This window comes from Procambarus clarkii, chromosome 37 (assembly GCF_040958095.1).
Source record: "Procambarus clarkii isolate CNS0578487 chromosome 37, FALCON_Pclarkii_2.0, whole genome shotgun sequence".
Lineage (NCBI taxonomy): Eukaryota > Metazoa > Arthropoda > Malacostraca > Decapoda > Cambaridae > Procambarus > Procambarus clarkii.
The window spans coordinates 35,636,903-35,660,638 of record NC_091186.1 but is presented as its reverse complement, the minus strand read 5'-3'; the positions used below and the strand labels follow the sequence as shown (position 1 = coordinate 35,660,638).

Sequence of the window (23,736 nt, the reverse complement as noted above, 5' to 3'; positions counted from 1 at the left end):
CCCACGTAGTTAACCAGGCAGGACTACTAGCCCACGTAGTTAACCAAGCAGGACTACTGTAGCCCATGTAGTTAACCAGACAAGACTACTGTAGCCCACGTAGTTAACCAGGCAGGACTACTGTAGCCCATGTAGTTAAATTGGCAGGACTACTGTAGCCCACGTAGTTAACCAGGCAGGACTACTGTAGCCCACGTAGTTAACCAGGCAGGACTACTGTAGCCCACGTAGTTAACCAGGCAGGACTACTGTAGCCCACGTAGTTAACCAGGCAGGACTACTGTAGCCCACGTAGGGAACCAGGCAGGACTACTGTAGCCCATGTAGTTAACCAGGCAGGACTACTGTAGCCCATGTAGTTAACCAGGCAGGACTACTGTAGCCCACGTAGTTAACCAGGCAGGACTACTGTAGCCCATGTAGTTAACCAGGCAGGACTACTGTAGCCAGTAGTTATCCAGGCAGGACTACAGTAGCCCACGTAGTTAACCAGGCAGGACTACTGTAGCCCATGTAGTTAACCAGGCAGGACTACTGTAGCCAGTAGTTAACCAGGCAGGACTACTGTAGCCCACGTAGTTAACCAGGCAGGACTACTGTAGCCCACGTAGTTAACCAGGCAGGACTACTGTAGCCCACGTAGTTAACCAGGCAGGACTACTGTAGCCCACGTAGTTAACCAGGCAGGACTACTGTAGCCCATGTAGTTAACCAGACAGGACTACTGTAGCCCACGTAGTTAACCAGGCAGGACTACTGTAGCCCATGTAGTTAAATTGGCAGGACTACTGTAGCCCACGTAGTTAACCAGGCAGGACTACTGTAGCCCACGTAGTTAACCAGGCAGGACTACTGTAGCCCATGTAGTTAACTAGGCAGGACTACTGTAGCCCACGTAGTTAACCAGGCAGGACTACTGTAGCCAGTAGTTAACCAGGCAGGACTACTGTAGCCCAGGTAGTTAAATTGGCAGGACTACTGTAGCCCATGTAGTTAACCAGGCAGGACTACTGTAGCCAGTTAGTTAACTAGGCAGGACTACTGTAGCCCACGTAGTTAACCAGGCAGGACTACTGTAGCCAGTAGTTAACCAGGCAGGACTACTGTAGCCCACGTAGTTAACCAGGCAGGACTACTAGCCCACGTAGTTAACCAAGCAGGACTACTGTAGCCCATGTAGTTAACCAGACAAGACTACTGTAGCCCACGTAGTTAACCAGGCAGGACTACTGTAGCCCATGTAGTTAAATTGGCAGGACTACTGGTGCCCACGTAGTTAACCAGGCAGGACTACTGTAGCCCACGTAGTTAACCAGGCAGGACTACTGTAGCCCACGTAGTTAACCAGGCAGGACTACTGTAGCCCACGTAGTTAACCAGGCAGGACTACTGTAGCCCACGTAGGGAACCAGGCAGGACTACTGTAGCCCATGTAGTTAACCAGGCAGGACTACTGTAGCCCATGTAGTTAACCAGGCAGGACTACTGTAGCCCACGTAGTTAACCAGGCAGGTACTACTGTAGCCCATGTAGTTAACCAGGCAGGACTACTGTAGCCAGTAGTTATCCAGGCAGGACTACTGTAGCCCACGTAGTTAACCAGGCAGGACTACTGTAGCCCATGTAGTTAACCAGGCAGGACTACTGTAGCCAGTAGTTAACCAGGCAGGACTACTGTAGCCCACGTAGTTAACCAGGCAGGACTACTGTAGCCCACGTAGTTAACCAGGCAGGACTACTGTAGCCCACGTAGTTAACCAGGCAGGACTACTGTAGCCCACGTAGTTAACCAGGCAGGACTACTGTAGCCCACGTAGGGAACCAGGCAGGACTACTGTAGCCCATGTAGTTAACCAGGCAGGACTACTGTAGCCAGTAGTTAACCAGGCAGGACTACTGTAGCCCACGTAGTTAACCAGGCAGGACTACTGTAGCCCACGTAGTTAACCAGGCAGGACTACTGTAGCCCACGTAGTTAACCAGGCAGGACTACTGTAGCCCACGTAGTTAACCAGGCAGGACTACTGTAGCCCATGTAGTTAACCAGACAGGACTACTGTAGCCCACGTAGTTAACCAGGCAGGACTACTGTAGCACATGTAGTTAAATTGGCAGGACTACTGTAGCCCACGTAGTTAACCAGGCAGGACTACTGTAGCCCACGTAGTTAACCAGGCAGGACTACTGTAGCCCATGTAGTTAACTAGGCAGGACTACTGTAGCCCACGTAGTTAACCAGGCAGGACTACTGTAGCCAGTAGTTAACCAGGCAGGACTACTGTAGCCCAGGTAGTTAAATTGGCAGGACTACTGTAGCCCATGTAGTTAACCAGGCAGGACTACTGTAGCCAGTTAGTTAACTAGGCAGGACTACTGTAGCCCACGTAGTTAACCAGGCAGGACTACTGTAGCCAGTAGTTAACCAGGCAGGACTACTGTAGCCCACGTAGTTAACCAGGCAGGACTACTAGCCCACGTAGTTAACCAAGCAGGACTACTGTAGCCCATGTAGTTAACCAGACAAGACTACTGTAGCCCACGTAGTTAACCAGGCAGGACTACTGTAGCCCATGTAGTTAAATTGGCAGGACTACTGTAGCCCACGTAGTTAACCAGGCAGGGCTACTGTAGCCCACGTAGTTAACCAGGCAGGACTACTGTAGCCCACGTAGTTAACCAGGCAGGACTACTGTAGCCCACGTAGTTAACCAGGCAGGACTACTGTAGCCCACGTAGGGAACCAGGCAGGACTACTGTAGCCCATGTAGTTAACCAGGCAGGACTACTGTAGCCCATGTAGTTAACCAGGCAGGACTACTGTAGCCCACGTAGTTAACCAGGCAGGACTACTGTAGCCCATGTAGTTAACCAGGCAGGACTACTGTAGCCAGTAGTTATCCAGGCAGGACTACTGTAGCCCACGTAGTTAACCAGGCAGGACTACTGTAGCCCATGTAGTTAACCAGGCAGGACTACTGTAGCCAGTAGTTAACCAGGCAGGACTACTGTAGCCCACGTAGTTAACCAGGCAGGACTACTGTAGCCCACGTAGTTAACCAGGCAGGACTACTGTAGCCCACGTAGTTAACCAGGCAGGACTACTGTAGCCCACGTAGTTAACCAGGCAGGACTACTGTAGCCCACGTAGGGAACCAGGCAGGACTACTGTAGCCCATGTAGTTAACCAGGCAGGACTACTGTAGCCCACGTAGTTAACCAGGCAGGACTACTGTAGCCCACGTAGGGAACCAGGCAGGACTACTTTAGCCCATGTAGTTAACCAGAGTAGTAGGGGGTAAGCGCCAGCGGCTCCTTTTTTTTCAGGTCAAATATCCCCTGTGCGGGCCAGGGTTTTCAGATGAATTTAGAATATCCCCTGTAGCGCTTTTGGGTTTTCAGGTGAATTTGGGGAGGTACAGATTTGGGATTAAGGATTTCTTATGAGTGAGTAATTTCAGAGATTATAGAAGTTTGTTAAGAGTTCATATAACTAAAATAATGTCATACGAGTTTGTTAAAGGTCTTATGGGAGAAATTCAAATTCGCGTTTAAGAGCCAGCATTTCCAGGAGAACTCTACGGACATATTTTACCTGTTTTCAACTTACAAAATTCGTCTGTGTGAGCCATGGTTTTCAGGTCCAAAGGGAAAAAATCGTCTGTGGGAGCCAGGGTTTTCCCTCCCCCTGCATCCCCCGCTTGTACCTCACACCCCCTCCCTCCCCCCCTTACCTCGCAATCTGTCGCCTCACCTGTATTTACCTTACGCCGGCCAGCCAGACGCTTCGTGTAGGTCGCCTCTTATCTTATCTTATCTTCTCCATAATATCTGGACCGTCCCTCCACCCTCTCTCTCTCTCTCTCCTCTTCATATTATTCTCTCTTCCTATTTTTCTGACATCGTAATGTTGTATTCCTTTTTTCATTAACCAGTCAGTTTATACAAATCAACCGAAGCATCTCAATGTAACCTTTATTACTGAAACTACCTCCGAGACTATCTAAGCTGGCCCCAGCTACCTGCCCCAGGCTATCTGCCCGAGGCAAACATCACCTGATTACCTGCCCTGACATCTACCAGTCATTGTCAGCTTTCGCCATCGTAATAATTTATATATATACATTAGGCGTTAATAAAACATATTTATTTATTTATAATTTATTTAGTCATCTAATTCTTAGTTTACGCAATGTATAATAAACTACTCATTTAGCCCGAAGTTCTAAGAAGCTCACTCCTCAATCCGCTTGTATAATATCCGTCCTATTCACTCTTCATCTCTGTAAATAAAGAATAACAGTTTCAGATAGCGTTTACACATGTACAATATTTATCAGACACATAAAACCTCGAAACAAATGTACTCACCATTTTCCGTTAGATAATTTTGTTATAGCCTCATTCAGCCAGTCGTCTCCAAGCACATTTTCCCACAAATATCGCTCTTATCATAACACAGCGTTTCATAGCAGCTCGGCATATTTTTAAATAAAGCATAAGATAGCCTCATTACATTCCTATCATTCTGCATATAATCTCCGTAAGTAAAACTAGTTTCAAATAGCTTTATTGCAGTTTTTAGATCCTTGTTTGAAAGATGGTAACAGAAAAACATCGCATATAGCCCGCATACGTAAGTATTTAAACTCTGAAGTCGCTCTGTAAACGTGTATACATCACAGTCTTTATAATAATTTAAAAACTCCGAAATGTAGGGCGAATACACATTTATTCCATATGAATCGAGTATAACTATTTTCCGTTTAGATTTATATACAGCAATCCAGTGACCCATTACTTCCTTAGAGTCTCTTCCTAATGTATTTATTATAAACATAATCGGACTATCCCGTATTTGCTTCATTATTCTATATATATCCGTCGCTAAATAGCATCCAATATATTTAGCTTTACTACCTTTCATATTGTTCAACGCCGTATTAATTTGTTTACAGTTCATGCTCTTGTATCACACACAACTCGCCTATCGGAATAAATTCTCAATACTCCCGTTGTATTTCCGAATAAAATAATAACTTTATTTGATTTCACTGGAACAGCAAATTCTAATGTAATTCTCAGGTTTCCCGAAGCCTCTATAGGAAGGGTATCTCTCAATTCCTCAGGCGTTAGTCTAAATGCCAGTAACGTTCTTCCTTTTATAAATGAATTATATGTCAAGGTATTGCAAGCATTAAAGCCTACTGTATTTTGAGTCTCGTAGTATAGTTTCGAACATTTATTCGGGAACTTGCAAGTTATATTAAATAAGTTTGTCCCATCACGTGTAATATATACATTAGATAAATCGCAGTGATCGAAATAAAGTGGATTAAGTGTATACGCTCCTGATATTGCTTCCATATCCATCATCATAATAAATAATTTATCTGGGATAATGCTCCCCCATGGCTGGTCAATACTTAATCTCTGCTGCCCATTACCAAGAATGAACGTCTTGTGGAGTGTCTTATCAAACGTATATGTAACTGGTGTATTTTGTTCAGCCAGAGCTCTATTAATAGCCTCCAATCCAGATGCGAATGGAGTTATCCGATCAATCCACATTCTAGCTAGTTTTATGTTAAACTTGTATCCAGATTCAATACGGTTTATAACCCACGGATCACTGTTAAGTTCTAATCTCAAACGAATATCAATTCCATCCAAAAGATATTCGCTCAAAGTTGTAATGTCCAATAGCTGTTTAAAGCAACAATTTACTCCCTCAGTTTTTAACTTTACAAATCTAGATTTAAGGTCTTCTGAGGCATTCTTAAAATAATCTACATCATATTTTTCAGGAAAAACATCATTATAGAAATACGTCAGTTCTTTAAATCTTTCAGCTTTACATTCAGAAAGCGTTGTCATTAGCTTTACATATGATAAATATGAAAATAGTGAATTAGTTTCCACCACTTGCTCATTTAAATAAACAGTTACAGCTTTAAACATTGTCTGGGACAAACCATTGACTATTGATGCATTTTTAATATCCGCTAAACCCGTAATTCCACCAGGTCCCGTTAATTCAACCATCAGTTCTAGCGTCAAGCTCGAAAGATCAATAAATTGTCCCTTAACTCCTGGGATACGGAATTCAATATAAGAGTCTTTAAATTTATTGTTAATACTTGAATTCACAGGTAAAATATCCTGCGTCTGTCTTGAAAATATCGTACTTTCAACCATTCTATGAGGACTAACTTTAGGAAAGCCATCGCTTATAGCAGCTGTATAATTTTCTAAAGGAACTTGCAATGCTGCACTAGGAGCATTTACACTCATCATGTCTGCGTCAAGCATACAACTAGTACTGTTTTTATGAAAACACGTCTTTATATCTATCCATTTTCTTTATATAGGCAGGTCTTTTCGTTTTTCTTTTCGTTATTCGGCCACCTGCTATCAATTTAGGACCTATACTTTTCAATGTTTCCATACCGCGTTTTCTAATTGAATCTTTAAACGTACCTTGTCCTGCATTTATATCCTGCAAAACATTTTGTCCCATTGTCAATGCCGCTGGCATGATAGTTTTTAATAGGAAAGGAGTTGCTCTACGAGCTAGACCAGTTAAGAAACTTAATATTCCACCTCCTCTTAAATGTCTTCTATCAAAAACAGTAATATCGCCCCGTGCTCCGCCTCTCTTCCCTCGAGGAGCGATAAATCGCCCTACCTCGTCAACAGACAGCGGTACAAACCCGACCCTCATGTTTAAACGTGCCAGGAGAGAATGATAAACTCCCTCTACTCATGCCGTTATATATCAACGGGTCTAATATGTAATACTGCAATCGTACATCCATCCTTTTCAAAATATACAGGCTCCCCATCTTGATCTGTTAATCTAATACTGTTGCCATCAATATTAGTCGTATTTAAAGGTTTATATAATTTCCTGTGTGTTACATTACTTTGAAACGAAACAACATCCAAGATATTTACAATCTGATTACCAAACATGGTGGGCTGCACCTTATCACAATATACACACAAGAAATCTATACGGCCTAGGATGATAATAGCATGTATCTTGTACAGATAACCTGTTATTAGGTAGTTTATTCATAATAAAAATATCATAGGCTTTACCTACTTCAGCTCCAATAACTTTACATATATTTCGACCGAAAGATAAAGAAATTCGAACAACTAATTTTCCATCCTTTGTAACAAATAATTTTAACAACTTCTCACTAAATGCTGCATTAAACTTAATTCGATTAATACTCGAATCATATTTCATATAAACGTCCCCGTGATCTGGGAAATTATAGTTAAGTACAGATCCTATAAAACTCAGTGAACCTTTTGAAAATATAGTAGAAATTTCTCTATTTAAAATAGTCGTTAGCTCTATGCAATTATCACTGGCTAAAATATCCGACTTTAAAGTGAAAGATGTATTCACCGTACTCAAATCAGATAAATTTTTATTAGACACTAGAAGTTGAACCGAAATAAAACTTTCCGGGTCATTCCTCCTAACAGTGAAATAAGATGGAGGCAGGAATATATTCTTCAGGCACACTTCATAAGCTTTATTCGGGTCTAAAGGCAACTGATTATGTAATCTATTTTCAAAAGCATTGGGAGCATTGTTTTTAAATACATCAGTATCAGAGTTACTCGCTGCATATATGACGTAACTATCCATCCTGTAGACTAATAGTAATGATAAAAATAAACAGAAACTCATCTTAATATGGTATCCAGGTAGACTCTCCTTCATCTCCAGCCTTGATCTTCCTCTTCAAACTCGGAGGAGAAAACACTTGATTTTTCGCATCTACATTTCTAAATAAATTCTTAGGTGTAGAGGTCAAAGAAAAAAACAACTTGGCTATGGGCAATTTATCTTCTGGGAATAACAATTTCGGAGTGCACATCCTGCCTATAACGTCATCAACAATATTGATCCCAGTAACTGGTGATGTAATGTTCCCTTCCTCATCCCACTTTACAAGTCCAGTTGTATTAAAATAATTTAACAAGGAGACAGCAAAATCATAATCCTTAAGCTTTAATCTTAAGTCTATCAAGTGTTGTATAACAGGATTTGTTCTCACTATCGTCGTAGGCTTCTCAACACTTACTGCCGTAGGCTTCTGTTGATCAATAGCTTTTCGTGGTACAAGATAGAATTCTTTCATTATTTCTTATTAAATAGCCTTGAAATAAAATTTATAGCTATGGGAAGTAAAATGCCCAATAAATTACCTCCTCTTTTACTTGTTAATATGTCTTTCTTGAGTGAAATAGCCTTCTTCTTACAGGCTAATGTATGGAGTAGAGCTCTATATTTAGAAAGTCTCTTTAAAATAGGCTTCCCAACTTCAATTTTATTTTTTAAGAAATTATTAAATATTTCAGATAGGCAAAGTATATGTTCCTTTTTAAGAGTCTTAATTAACTTTTTCCTAGAATTATAACTTAATCTAGCTAATAGTTCGATAAAACCAAACCACGATACTTGCTAACTAAGGGCTGCTTCTTCATAGTTTCTTCACATCATCTGAATTCACACACTGATCAAATGAACTGTCGACGTATCTAACTTTATATAAAGTAGTATTACCAACTTTACGTTTACTTATAATTCTCTCAATTTCGAATGTATCTGACATACGTGGGAGTCAACTCCTCTCTATAAAATCCGCCTTCTATAAGTCTATTATTTAAGTCCTTTAGATAATATAAAGGCACAGGTTGTTTAGTATCAATTTGAGCAATAGTAAATATTTCCTTAGTGTTCTGTTGATGAAAACCTCTTTGAACTTTGAAATACGATTAGATAAGGCAAGCCGTACTGTATCTCCTACAGACAGGTGATTACTGATGCGTGGCTTAGTCTGCTGCTCTCCTTTATACATGAGCTTAAACTGCCTAGTCACATCTTGAGGCGAAGATAAAGCGTGTACATCAATAGGTATTTTCCCCTTTAATCCTCTATGTGGTGTTCTATTATACGTTTTAACCATATCAGGCAAAACATTTATATAGGTTAAGGTGTTATAAGCCGTTAAATATTTATATATCTTAGTTTTCAATGTTCTTATAAATCTCTCTGCAATGCTGGCTTTAGTTTCCTGAGAAAATACACTGTACAGTTCAATGTTTTTACTGTCTAACAATCGTTTCATATATTTATTATAGAATTCACCGCCCTTATCAGTGTTAAGCTTCCTTACACCTTTTGATGAAGGTAAATCCAGAACAGCTTTCATGGCTTCACTTACACTCTGACCTGATTTAGTGGATAGTGGAACTACATGTGCAAACCTTGAAAATATATCAACACAAACTAACAAATATTTAATATCATTGTTGTGCTTAGCTAACAATGTCATATCAGCCAAGTCACTGGTAAAGAAAGCTTTAGGTCTAGGTGCTAAGATACGTCTTCGTTTAAATTTACGTTTTGTTAATAGATGTAAGGTATAAGCATTAGACGTTTTTAAATAGTCTTTCACATCTTTTATAGTTAATTCAGGGATTGTTTTCTTTGCAGCCTTATACAATTTTAAAAAGCCACCAAACCCACCTATGGACTTGGGGTCATTGTATATCTTATTAAGAGTTTGTGTAATGTTCACCATTGATACACTATTTCATATGGGGGTTCATTTACAATATTTCCCCTAAATATTATGGATTCAGGTGTTTTAACGCCCAAGTCAACAAGTAAATACCCATACTGTCGAGAAATCACTTTCTTATATATATCTAAAAATTTCTTGGCATCTTGTTTTCCGAATATTTGTCTGCCTAATGTTTCTATCTGGGACAAGTCTCTTGATTTAAGCAGAATAAAATGAGAAGCATTTAAACTTATAAATCTAGAAAATTTCCCATTGAAAAATATATTTTGGGTTATAAAAATAACAGAGATGTTCTCATGCCGTCCCTTAGTAAATATATCACTTACTATTTTAGAGTTTGTAGATTCAACATACAAGTCATCATAAACAACTAATATATGAGATGTGTCCTTTGGATCACGATCGTCTAAAGGGTTTACAATTTCAGAGTAAAAAGATATCTTATGTTTAATAAGTGGATTAGTTCTCAACTCTTTATACCCGCTTCCACAGATAATTATTTTTGCAAAGTTCTGCTGATATTTCTCTATCATTTTAGCACATAAATAGCTCTTCCCACCATTTGAAAATCCAGCAATAATAATTCTTGACGGTTCACTAAATATATTCAACTGGGATTCAGTAATAACTTTTTTCTGCCCTTCCATGTTGCTAGGATTCAATAGACTAACTACAAATATATAATGAAAGGAGTATTTAAACGAAATCTACATTCGAGTTTTTATTTTTAAACATAGCCAATAAAATCATAGTCATAACATATCCAATACAGTAATAAAATCATAGCCAGTACAGTAACAAATAAATCATAGTCATAACATAGCAATTTGAACATATCCAATACAGTAATAAAATCATAGAATATACAATATCAAAATATCATAGCAAATAAAATCATAGTCATAACATATCCAATACAGTAATAAAATCATAGAATATACAATATCAAAATATCATAGTCATTTCATATCAAATAAAGTAACAAATCATAGCCAATACAATATCATAGACATTTGAATATAGTTATAGATAATACATAGACAATACAGTAACAGACTTATTTGTTGTTAGGGAATAATTGCTGAGCGACTCTATCCTGCTTTTCCCAAAGATTAAAAATGGGGAACAATTGACGTCTTGGTTGGGGATTATCTACAATTACTGCATCCTCTACCTGCACCTCTTCCTCTACCTGTACCTCTTCCTGTACCTCACGCTCTGGAGTGTCTGGGTGACCGTAAGCTAATGACTCTGTGGGACTAATGAGGTACCTCTTGTCATCAAAAGCTGACAGACCGCGCTTAGTTGTTTTACACGTGCATATCTGTCCGTTAACATTACGAATGGATCGGGATACAAAATTAAAAGTTGTATTTGTCTCTAATGTGTTCTGAAAAGATGCATGTGTTATTTTCTTTTGTTGGTGATAAGGAATCCCTTTACATTTACATAAATGTTCTTTATCAAGGGTTAGGAGAGAATAAGTTTTAGGCTTGAGTGCAATTAATTCAGTTATAATTTTCTGCTTTACTTCTGACTTGAGGAGTCCTAGTTCACCTTTGCGAGTAGCAGAATACATGGGATGATCTTTGTCAAAATTACTGAAATCCATTTAATCTACTAGAGGAGCTTTTGTCATTTCTTGGAAAGCATCTTTACAGGTCAGAGTAAATATGAATGAGTCTGTATCCGTATAAATTAGTCTAGCTCTCTCCCCATAATGGGCTTTAACTACATTATACCAGAACTCATATAAACGCCTCTTGGCTATCTGCAAGATCTGATATCCCATGTAAGAAGGAGTGGTAACTTTAAGGATGTCTTTCATTACTGTACAGAGAACCCTATCTGGACCTAAAGAGACAGCTCGTTTATACAAAGGGTTTCTTGCATGAGTTAAGAATGAATGTTTTGTCGTTACTAGATGGTGAGTATTAGCATATCTAGATATATTTGTCATTGATTTCCCGTACAGACTGTTACTTATGAGTTTAAAAGCTTTTTCTTTAACTTTACAGGTGGTATTGGCTCGTTCTCGAATGTTGGTTGAAATAAAATCTTTTAAATAGGGAGCCTGTTTAAATTCATAGATTGTTTTTACTCGTTCAACTTCTAGCCCTAGTTTTAATAGCAATTGCAGGAAATCAAGGCTTACTAAGTAATTGTTTTGGGGCAAGTGAGATGCAATTAACTTAGTATTTTTAGGTGGGAGTTTACGTTTTTCATCATTAAGGGTTTTCTTACTGTACTCTGACAAAAACTCCTCAGTTATATTAGTATGAGATAGTACAAGGGGCAGATCATCAGTATACCTAGCTACCTCGGGAGATACATGTTTTGTATCGCATAAAATCGAATAACCTTTGTCTTGATCACAGGGGATATGTTGTAACCCTTGCCCTAATAAGGTATCCCGCTCAAGGTCAGTTAATTGTCTAATCCCTCCCTGGGGAAGTACCTCAGCCATGCACGCTGCATATAGGCTGTTGAAGTCGAGGTACAAAATGTGAGTATCGTCATCAGAGCTAGGGTTAGATGTAGTGTGCTCGTTAACAGCCTGTGTAAATTGTCTTATGGAAGATGTGAACCCCCCTCTAAGATTCCTTCTCAACAAATCATATACATTCTGATCATACACATAGTCAAGTACAACTTTTGATTTAAATAAGAACGCGTCCCAAGCGTAACTAGTAAGTGATACATAGAAAACAATATCTAGTTCATAAATTTCTTTCAGTGATGTTCGCCAAAGTGTAAATATATCAACTAGCATTCCTACATCAACTTTTAAATATAACATGAGGTAATCCTTGATGTTTGTACAGTTCCCTAAATTAAATACTTTAAGAGCATTGTTATAATCTTCTTCAGACAGTGGAGCGTCATGTAAAACATTGTAAAACTTATCTCGCGACGGGAGCTGAGGTTCGTCTAACACGTCCATGGAAGAAATATAATCATAACATAGGCTTTGTTTACCTTTAATTAACAGAGCTTTAGCTTCATCGGATACGCCATTTAGTATGTGTTCAGTGTATTTGGTGGGTTTCTTACTGGCAACGTGCTCGCTTGCTAAGGTTCCTAATGACCCATTAAGGAGAGCTAGGCTATCTAGGAATTTAAGTTTACCTATGATGACTTGCATAAATTTCAATCCTTCCTTGGTTAGAATTTCTACATCGCGGTGAGGATTTTTGGACAGTTCTTTAAGTATAATTCCAAGATCATAGGCAGCATTATGGGAAAATGTGGTCAAGTATCTACGAGCATTTTTACATTGTAAATTGCAACGAGCACAATAAGCACCTAAGTAATTATTTTCCTGAATAGCATGATTATGATGTCTATGTTTATCTTTCTTATTCTTGAAAGTTTGATGACACAATTGACACGTATTTTGTCTTTGAAACATTCTTTCCTGTTCTCTAGACAAGTTCTTAGGGAAGTTGGGGAGCTGAGCATGAATAGCTTTCCATGAGGCTTCTAGCTTTGTAATAAAATGATTAACCGCGTCTGGGCCTACGTATGAATACGTTTCTACGACATTGAATTCCCTGTCTAAAATCATGTAAGCATAAGCAATTGCTTTATGCTTACATTCCACCATGCCTCTAGGATTTTGACGGTCTAATAGACATTCAAAATCGTAATAGGCGGTGTGAGTTGGGCTATACGTCCTACCGTAATTTTTAAAACTGATTTTATCACTAGGATTATAGAACGAAAATACTTGGGATACAGTGCATGACTCTTCGTGAGCCTGAATTTCATCTAAGGGAGCATGCAAAAGGCAAATTTTGCAGAATTTATGAGTGTCAGGAATCCTTCCAGAGTGGTGGTTAATACTCTTTACAAATTTATCAAAGTCCTTGATCAGACAAAGATGCTTGCCTTCTAATAACAACAAAGGAACTTTATCGGCATACTTTTCCTGGCTTTTCCTAGCTAAACTAAGATAGTATCTGTTACTTTCATGAGTTACTGTATAAATATAAATAGAAATTTTGTTAAGCTTCTCTATTTTCTTAAGGTTATCAAATGATACGGGGAATCTGATTTCATCTGCCCATACTACGAATCTTTTACACCATCGAAGGCTTTTGTAATGATGTCTAACGTTTTTTATAGTCCTGCCCAATGCTAAGTTTTTATACGCTGCAATGCACTGCAACAAACACTCATCTCCTTCACTTTCAGGATTAAATACTGATTCTTTACCCTTTAATTTTGCAGGATATGGTACGTAAGATCCAAGGTGCATAGGGTGGCGAATATATGAAAAATTAATGGCAAAGCCTGACATGGAATGAATTCCTACACTTGAGGATTGGACATTTTTTAGGCATTCGTCAATTTTAGCAGCCATTTCGTCAACCCAGGAATTTACGAGAACTTCCACCTCTTCCTGTGTAACAGTCTGAGTTTCGCCTCTAATTGAAAATACTTCGTCTAATATTTCATATTGATCCTCGCCATGATTAAGTTTTTGCAAAATTAGGCTTACGTCCGGGTAAATGTGAAATGAGGGAGGGAATTCTTCCTGTATTTGTCTGAACTGATTGTCTATATATTCTATAAAAAATTCCCTATACCTATTTATATATAAGCTGGGGTCAGCGTCTAAATGTCCGGGAATGGAGAAAGAATGTCTCGAGAATGATCCTTCGAAATGGCGTATGACTTCTAACACTCGCGGAACAACGTTATCTAAGTTAAGTACCTCTGGGGAATCTGGAGCGTTGACTTCTTCATCTGATATGTCATGAACAGGGGGTTGATTGTCTTCTTCTTCATCTGAGGATGCCTGCAGGTTGCCGTCTGGTGCATCTTCTTCTAGCTCCTGGGACAGCTGGGGTTGACTGCGAACAGGCGTGCTCCACTCAGAGGGTTGGGTTGAATCCAGGGGCGATTCTGTAATATAATATTAGCAATGAATAAACATTAAGAGGAAAGCAAATTTGAAAACATTAAGAGGATTTGAAAACCTTAATAGGAAAACAATGTTTGTAACTTTAAGAGGAAAATATCGTGTAAATAAGACGATTTATTATTAAGAGGAAAAACAAAAAGTCTAAATAAGAGGAAAAACTGAATTACAGATAAATAATAATATTACTTACGAGCTGGGATGTTGATTCCACCAAGTATGAGATTCTCTTGATCACGAATAGGAACTCCTGTAATGGAAACATTTTTCTGTATGAGCACATATTACTTATTTATACACTTGCTTAAAAAAATATATAATTATTAGCTTTTTAAATTACGAAAATTATTGTGAAAACGTACGGTTATTTATGATGCGACGGCGTTTGGGTGGAGGTTCAATGACGTTTCTGGCTTCGGTGGGAGGTTCCTGGTTAACGGACCAACGACAGTACGGGCAGGAAGTAGAACCATGAACTGAAATAAGAATAATATATATAAATTGACTGTCTGTATGTATGTATGTATGTTTCGGATATATATTTTCTTTGAAAGTTTATTGAATGTGCGAGAAAAAGCGGTACTTACGATTTGCACAATAGAGTTGTCCACAGCTGGTACAGGTTACGTCAAAATGTCCAGGCGGTGTGGACCCGTTGCATCCTATACAGTACAGTCTGCATTCTTGAAGAGCGTTGATAGACATCTCACCTAGGCATGTTAAACACCGTGTTTGACACACATGCCTGATTTCGTTGTTGAGAGGAGACAGACACAGGGGACACACTGACATGATGATATGACTAGGCTGGGGGAACCTTGTGAACAGGATGAAGGTTGAATGTTGACTGAGAGTGTAGGCCTCTAAGACTTTGACCTTAGGCGATCTGAGGGGGCCCCTGAATGAGCGTAATAACGATAGTGTGCCCCTGAGTGAGCGTTTGGCTGTTTTATTAATAGCGAGAATGATTGGCGAATACTGGGAATAAATTCTTTTATTATAAATTGCGTAAACTAAGAATTAGATGACTAAATAAATTATAAATAAATAAATAAGTTTTATTAACGCCTAATGTATATATATAAATTATTACGATGGCGAACGCTGACAATGACTGGTAGATGTAAGGGCAGGTAATCAGGCGATGTTTGCCTCGGGCAGATAGCCTGGAGCAGGTAGCTGGTGCCAGCTTAGATAGTCTCGGAGACAGTTTTCAGTAATAAAGGTTACATTGAGATGCTTCGGTTGATTTGTATAAAACTAACTGGTTAATGAAAAAAGGAACAAAACATTACGATGTCAGAAAAATAGGAAGAAAGAATAATATGAAGAGGAGAGAGAGAGAGGGTGGAGGGACGGTCCAGATATTATGGAGAAGATAAGATAAGATAAGATAAGAGGCGACCTACACGAAGCGTCTGGCTGGCTGGCATAAGGTAAATAAAGGTGACGCGAGAGATTGCGAGGTAAGGCGGGGAGGGAGGGGGTGTGAGGTACAAGCGGGGGATGCAGGGGGAAGGAAAACCCTGGCTCCCACAGAAGATTTTTTCCCTTTGGACCTGAAAACCATGGCTCACACAGACGAATTTTGTAAGTTGAAAACAGGTAAAATATGTCAGTAGAGTTCTCCTGGAAATGCTGACTCTTAAACGCGAATTTGAATTTCTCCCATAAGACCTTTAACAAACTCGTATGACATTATTTTAGTTATATGAACTCTTAACAAACTTCTATAATCTCTGAAATTACTCACTCATAAGAAATCCTTAATCCCAAATCTGTACCTCCCCAAATTCACCTGAAAACCCTGGCCCGCACAGGGGATATTTGACCTGAAAAAAAAGGAGCCGCTGGCGCTTACCCCTTACTACTAACGAGGCAGGACTACTGTAGCCCATGTAGTTAACCAGGCAGGACTACTGTAGCCCATGTAGTTAACCAGGCAGGACTACTGTAGCCCATGTAGTTAACCAGGCATGACTACTGTAGCCCATGTAGTTAACCAGGCAGGACTACTGTAGCCCATGTAGTTAACCAGGCAGGACTACTGTAGCCCACGTAGTTAACCAGGCAGGACTACTGTAGCCCATGTAGTTAACCAGGCAGGACTACTGTAGCCCACGTAGGGAACCAGGCAGGACTACTGTAGCCCATGTAGTTAACCAGGCAGGACTACTGTAGCTCACGTAGTTAACCAGGCAGGACTACTGTAGCCCACGTAGGGAACCAGGCAGGACTACTGTAGCCCATGTAGTTAACCAGGCAGGACTACTGTAGCCCATGTAGTTAACCAGGCAGGACTACTGTAGCCCACGTAGTTAACCAGGCAGGACTACTGTAGCCCACGTAGGGAACCAGGCAGGACTACTGTAGCCCATGTAGTTAACCAGGCAGGACTACTGTAGCCCACGTAGTTAACCAGGCAGGACTACTGTAGCCCACGTAGTTAACCAGGCAGGACTACTGTAGCCCACGTAGGGAACCAGGCAGGACTACTGTAGCCCATGTAGTTAACCAGGCAGGACTACTGTAGCCCATGTAGTTAACCAGGCAGGACTACTGTAGCCCACGTAGTTAACCAGGCAGGACTACTGTAGCCCACGTAGTTAACCAGGCAGGACTACTGTAGCCCATGTAGTTAACCAGACAGGGCTACTGTAGCCCACGTAGTTAACCAGGCAGGACTACTGTAGCCCATGTAGTTAAATTGGCAGGACTACTGTAGCCCATGTAGTTAACCAGGCAGGACTACTGTAGCCAGTTAGTTAACTAGGCAGGACTACTGTAGCCCACGTAGTTAACCAGACAGGACTACTGTAGCCAGTAGTTAACGAGGCAGGACTACTGTAGCCCACGTAGTTAACCAGGCAGGACTACTGTAGCCCATGTAGTTAACCAGGCAGGACTACTGTAGCCCACGTAGTTAACCAGGCAGGACTACTGTAGCCAGTAGTTAACCAGGCAGGACTACTGTAGCCAGTAGTTAACCAGGCAGGACTACTGTAGCCTACCAATGACTACATTGTATTCCGGTTTAAAGTTGCTTACTTTTGTTGAATCCAATTTGTCTAAAAGTCATAATACAGTTACAGGTGCTAGTGTGGCCAGCCCCACTGGCTTTGTTCACTGTATATGTGGCCGTTTTCACCGTCACTGTCGCTTTGTTCATCGTCATTGGCCTTGTTAACTGTATATGTGACTTTGGCTGGCTTTGTTCTTCATCGATCTGGCCTTGTTCACCGTGAATGTCAACCTGTTCACCTTAACTGTGGCTTTGTTCATCGTCACACCGGCAGTGTTAACTATCACCGTGGCTTTGTTCAGTATAACTCTGCGTTCTTCACCGTTGCTATTTTGTTCGCAGTCTCAGAACTTATTTTATTGTTTATTTAAATAACTGTTGTTCCATACATGCACCAAAGCCACACAGACGTGTTAATTATTAAAAGCATTACATTTGCACGTAAGGATATAAAAAACTCATAAGTTTTATTTAAATGAATATAGTACTGATTCTAGTAGTGCCGAGTCGAACCATCGAAAGCTTGTGTTGGGTCAAAGAGATTCCCTTCTGAATCAAGCCTAAAGCACCGTCAAGAGTACTCTTGAAGCTTATTGGGTCATCTCTCCTGAATCTCTGAAGAATTTCGTCAGATACTTGATGAGTCTCGATGTACTAGGAGCTCACGATCCCTAGAGCTTTAAGGTAATAATCTTGAGATGATTTCAGGGCTTTATAGTGTCCCCGCAGCCCGGTCCTCGACCAGGCCTCCACCCCCAGGAAGCAGCCCGTGACAGCTGACTAACACCCAGGTACCTATTTTACTGCTAGGTAACAGGGGCATATGGTGAAAGAAACTCTGCCCATTGTTTCTCGCCGGCGCCCGGGATTGAACCCGGGACCACAGGATCACAAGTCCAGCGTGCTGTCCGCTCGGTCGACCGGCTCCCCTAATAGTCCATGCATGCAGTCAAGGTTGGATAAACTGTGGTCAAGGGGCAGACGTGTTGGACACGGAGTTGTAACATGGAGATGACTGGTTCAAAGACTTTGTTTAAACTTGTATCTTTTGATGAAGAATGATATCGACACACTATCGGATATGATATCAGATATCCAACCCCAACCCACATACACTAAATGGTGTTGTTAATAATGAACTAAAAAAAGTTCACTTATGGATGTCAACCAACAAACTAACACTTAACATAGAAAAGACCTACTACATCCTATTCGGAAGCAAATCTACAAATGCAATTCAGCTTCAGATTGACAATGTAAACATTAGCAATAAAAATGATGGAAAGTTTCTTGGCATATTCCTAGACAAGAGACTCAACTTCAGTACCCACATACAACACATAACTAAGAAAGTCTCTAAAACAGTTGGTATACTCTCCAAAATCAGATATTATGTTCCTAACTCTGCTCTCATCTCTCTATATTATGCACTAATCTATCCCTATCTCAACTATGGTATCTGTGCATGGGGTTCAACCACTGCAAACCACCTCAAGTCCAGCATCACCCAGCAAAAATCTGCTATCAGAATAATATCAAATTCTGCTTTCAGACAACACACAGCGCCCTTGTTTAACTCCCTAAACATGCTAAACATCACCTCACTCCACAAATTCTCTTGTGTCAACTACATTTACAAAACCCTGTTCTTAAATGCAAATCCTTGTCTGAAACTCTTCCTGAACAGATGTAATAGGACCCATAGTCACCACACTAGAAATAAATATCTCTTTGATATCCCCAGAGTTAAACTTAATCTGTGTAAACACTCTATGCAAATAAAGGGACCCAGTTTATGGAACTCACTCCCTACTGAATTGAAAAGCTGTCCAACTTTTACATCATTCAAAATCAATACTAAAAAGTACCTAATTTCATCTTCATAGTTTTTCACTTTTTGCCTTATAATTGCACTGTATCAATTGCTACCCAATCTCCCAACCTTTATGTTCCCAATTTGAACGTCTTTACCATTGTGATCATTGCTGTTTTCTTATATGTGCTGCCAATCTGTTGTATGGGGTTTATAAATCTTGTTTATCTGTATCTTTTGCTACCCAGTCTCCCAATCTTTATGTACCCAATCTGAACATCTTTACCATTGTGATCATTGCTGTCTTATATGTGCTGTCAATCTGCTGTTTGGTGTCTATTAACCTTGTTTAAATTACTAATCAAGCTGTCAATGTAATTAATCAGAGCTTTAATATAACAATGTGCTTTAATATACTTACTTATCTCTCTCATCTCATTTTTCTCTTGTAAGGTATCTTTATCATTTATCAATTCTGACTGAAATTACCTACTTAAAATTATCTGCTAGATTAAGGACCTGCCCGAAACGCTGTGCGTACTAGTGGCTTTACAAGAATGTAAATACTGTACTATCCAATGTATTCTCACTAACCCAATGTACCTTCTTGTATATATATAAATAAATAAATAAATAAATAAATAAATAAATAAATAAATAAATAAATAAATAAATAAATAAACTGGCAGCTGATGGCCAGTGTCTGCGACCGTGTGCTGAAGGATTTCCCAGAAATAATATATATATGTATATATATATATATATATATATATATATATATATATATATATATATATATATATATATAACTGAAAACTCACACCCCAGAAGTGACTCGAACCCATACTCCCAGGAGCAACGCAACTGGTATGTACAAGACGCCTTAATCCACTTGACCATCACGACCGGACATAATGAGGTGATAGCCGAGGCTATTTGAACCACCCCACTGCCGGCACTCGGATAGTAATCTTGGGCATAGCATTTTACCAAATCACCTCATTCTTTGAGGCACACGTGAGGAACACAAATGCGAACAAGCCTGAATGGTCCCCAGGACAATATGCAACTGAAAACTCACACCCCAGAAGTGACTCGAACCCATACTCCCAGGAGCAACGCAACTGGTATGTACAAGACGCCTTAATCCACTTGACCATCACGACCGACATAATGAGGTAATAGCCGAGGCTATTTGAACCACCCCACCGCCGGCACTCGGATAGTAATCTTGGGCATAGCATTTTACCAAATCACCTCATTCTTTGGGGCACACGTGAGGAACACAAATGCGAACAAGCCTGAATGGTCCCCAGGACAATATGCAACTGAAAACTCACACCCCAGAAGTGACTCGAACCCATACTCCCAGGAGCAACGCAACTGGTATGTACAAGACGCCTTAATCCACTTGACCATCACGACCGGACATAATGAGGTGATAGCCGAGGCTATTTGAACCACCCCACCGCCGGCACTCAGATAGTAATCTTGGGCATAGCATTTTACCAAATCACCTCATTCTTTGGGGCACACGGGAGGAACACAAATGCGAACAAGCCTGAATGGTCCCCAGGACAATATGCAACTGAAAACTCACACCCCAGAAGTGACTCGAACCCATACTCCCGGGAGCAACGCAACTGGTATGTACAAGACGCCTTAATCCACTTGACCATCACGACCGGACATAATGAGGTGATAGCCGATGCTATTTGAACCACCCCACCGCCGGCACTCGGATAGTAATCTTGGGCATAGCATTTTACCAAATCACCTCATTCTTTGGGGCACACGTGAGGAACACAAATGCGAACAAGCCTGAATGGTCCCCAGGACAATATGTAACTGAAAACTCACACCCCAGAAGTGACTCGAACCCATACTCCCAGGAGCAACGCAACTGGTATGTACAAGACGCCTTAATCCACTTGACCATCACGACCGGACATAATGAGGTGATAGCCGAGGCTATTTGAACCACCCCACCGCCGGCACTCGGATAGTAATCTTGGGCATAGCATTTTACCAAATCACCTCATTCTTTGGGGCACACGTGAGGAACACAAATGCGAACAAGCCTGAATGGTCCCCAGGACAATATGCAACTGAAAACTCACACCCCAGAAGTGACTCGAACCCATACTCCCAGGAGCAACGCAACTGGTATGTACAAGACGCCTTAATCCACTTAACCATCACCACCGGACATAATGAGGTGATAGCCGAGGCTATTTGAACCACCCCACCGCCGGCACTCGGATAGTAATCTTGGGCATAGCATTTTACCAAATCACCTCATTCTTTGGGGCACACATCAGGAACATAAATGCGAACAAACCTGAATGGTCCCCAGGACAATATGCAACTGAAAATATACAAATGGCCAATATGCAAATGGCTTGTTCGCATTTGTGTTCCTCACGTGTGCCCCAAAGAATGAGGTGATTTGGTAAAATGCTATGCCCAAGATTACTATCCGAGTGCCGGCGGTGGGGTGGTTCAAATAGCCTCGGCTATCACCTCATTATGTCCGGTCGTGATGGTCAAGTGGATTAAGGCGTCTTGTACATACCAGTTGCGTTGCTCCTGGGAGTATGGGTTCGAGTCACTTCTGGGGTGTGAGTTTTCAGTTGCATATTGTCCTGGGGACCATTCAGGCTTGTTCGCATATATATATATATATATATATATATATATATATATATATATATATATATAGGTATGCTATATATAATGTAGCCTAAATCACACATTATCTTAGATTCGCGGAGTGGAGATGCACTCCTCTCGTGGGACCCTGTGAAGCTTTCTTCCTGTAGGACCACGTGAAGCTGTCTTGCAGTGGCTTCACCCGGGATACAGAGAGTGGAGGCGCGTTCTCTCTCAGTGGGGGTTCAATAGGCCAGTTCTTTCCCTTTTAACGAGAGCCAATATTCGTAATTTTAGTCTTATTAACGTTGGTTACCCTTAGATCCCTTTCCCAGGGAAAACAATTTAGTACAGATGACGCGCGTCACTTTACATATTATAAATGTATTATAACACATTTTAATTGTTAATTATTATTAATATATTTGATGCAGTATTACTCTTCTCTAAGCTTGATATTATTATTTCGGTCCGTTCTGGACCATTCTCAAGTCCACAATCGACTTGAGAATGGTCCAGGACGGACCCTTCACGTTCTAGTGTGTGGTCTGGTCAACATAGGAAGACAATGGACTTGAGAATGGTCCAGGACGGACCCTTCACCTTCTAGTGTGTGGTCTGGTCAACATAGGAAGACAATGGACTTGAGAATGGTCCAGGACGGACCCTTCACCTTCTAGTATGTTGTCTGGTCAACATAGGAAGACAATGGACTTGAGAATGGTCCAGGACGGACCCTTCACCTTCTAGTGTGTGGTCTGGTCAACATAGGAAGACAATGGACTTGAGAATGGTCCAGGACGGACCCTTCACCTTCTAGTGTGTGGTCTGGTCAACATAGGAAGACAATGGACTTGAGAATGATCCAGGACGGACCCTTCACCTTCTAGTGTGTGGTCTGGTCAACATAGGAAGACAATGGACTTGAGAATGGTCCAGGACGGACCCTTCACCTTCTAGTGTGTGGTCTGGTCAACATAGGAAGACAATGGACTTGAGAATGGTCCAGGACGGACCCTTCACCTTCTAGTATGTGGTCTGGTCAACATAGGAAGACAATGGACTTGAGAATGGTCCAGGACGGACCCTTCACCTTCTAGTGTGTGGTCTGGTCAACATAGGAAGACAATGGACTTGAGAATGGTCCAGGACGGACCCTTCACCTTCTAGTGTGTGGTCTGGTCAACATAGGAAGACAATGGACTTGAGAATGGTCCAGGACGGACCCTTCACCTTCTAGTGTGTGGTCTGGTCAACATAGGAAGACAATGGACTTGAGAATGGTCCAGGACGGACCCTTCACCTTCTAGTGTGTGGTCTGGTCAACATAGGAAGACAATGGACTTGAGAATGGTCCAGGACGGACCCTTCACCTTCTAGTGTGTGGTCTGGTCAACATAGGAAGACAATGGACTTGAGAATGGTCCAGGACGGACCCTTCACCTTCTAGTGTGTGGTCTGGTCAACATACTTCAGCCACGTTATTGTGACTCCTCACCTGCAAGTGGGAAGTTAAGATAGGAGGGAGAGGGAATGAACCAAGAAGGGAAAGGAGGGAAGAGGAGTATACCAGGAAGGAAAAGGGAGAGAGGAGAGAGCCAGGAATGGGAGAGAGCTATTGGATGGTAGAAGAGGTGAAAGGGGAAACTAACACATGGATGGTTAGGACTAATTAATGGTCAAGGAATTAAACCTGCAACGGACCAGTCTC

The 23,736-nt window shown here is 40.8% G+C and overlaps 1 protein-coding gene and 1 long non-coding RNA gene across 3 annotated transcripts in view; one reads left to right on the top strand and one right to left on the bottom strand.

Annotated features, from left to right (window-relative positions):
• LOC138372105 (peptidyl-prolyl cis-trans isomerase-like) overlaps nucleotides 1–23,736 on the top strand; it is a 461,493-nt gene that overhangs the window by 356,922 nt on the left and 80,835 nt on the right. The gene's annotated exons all lie outside the window — the stretch shown is intronic.
• On the bottom strand, nucleotides 14,727–15,235 carry LOC138371974 (uncharacterized). The gene is made up of 3 exons (XR_011230601.1): nucleotides 15,126–15,235; nucleotides 14,901–15,014; nucleotides 14,727–14,788 (listed from the first exon to the last, which is right to left on the bottom strand). It is a non-coding gene; the product is annotated as an uncharacterized lncRNA (long non-coding RNA).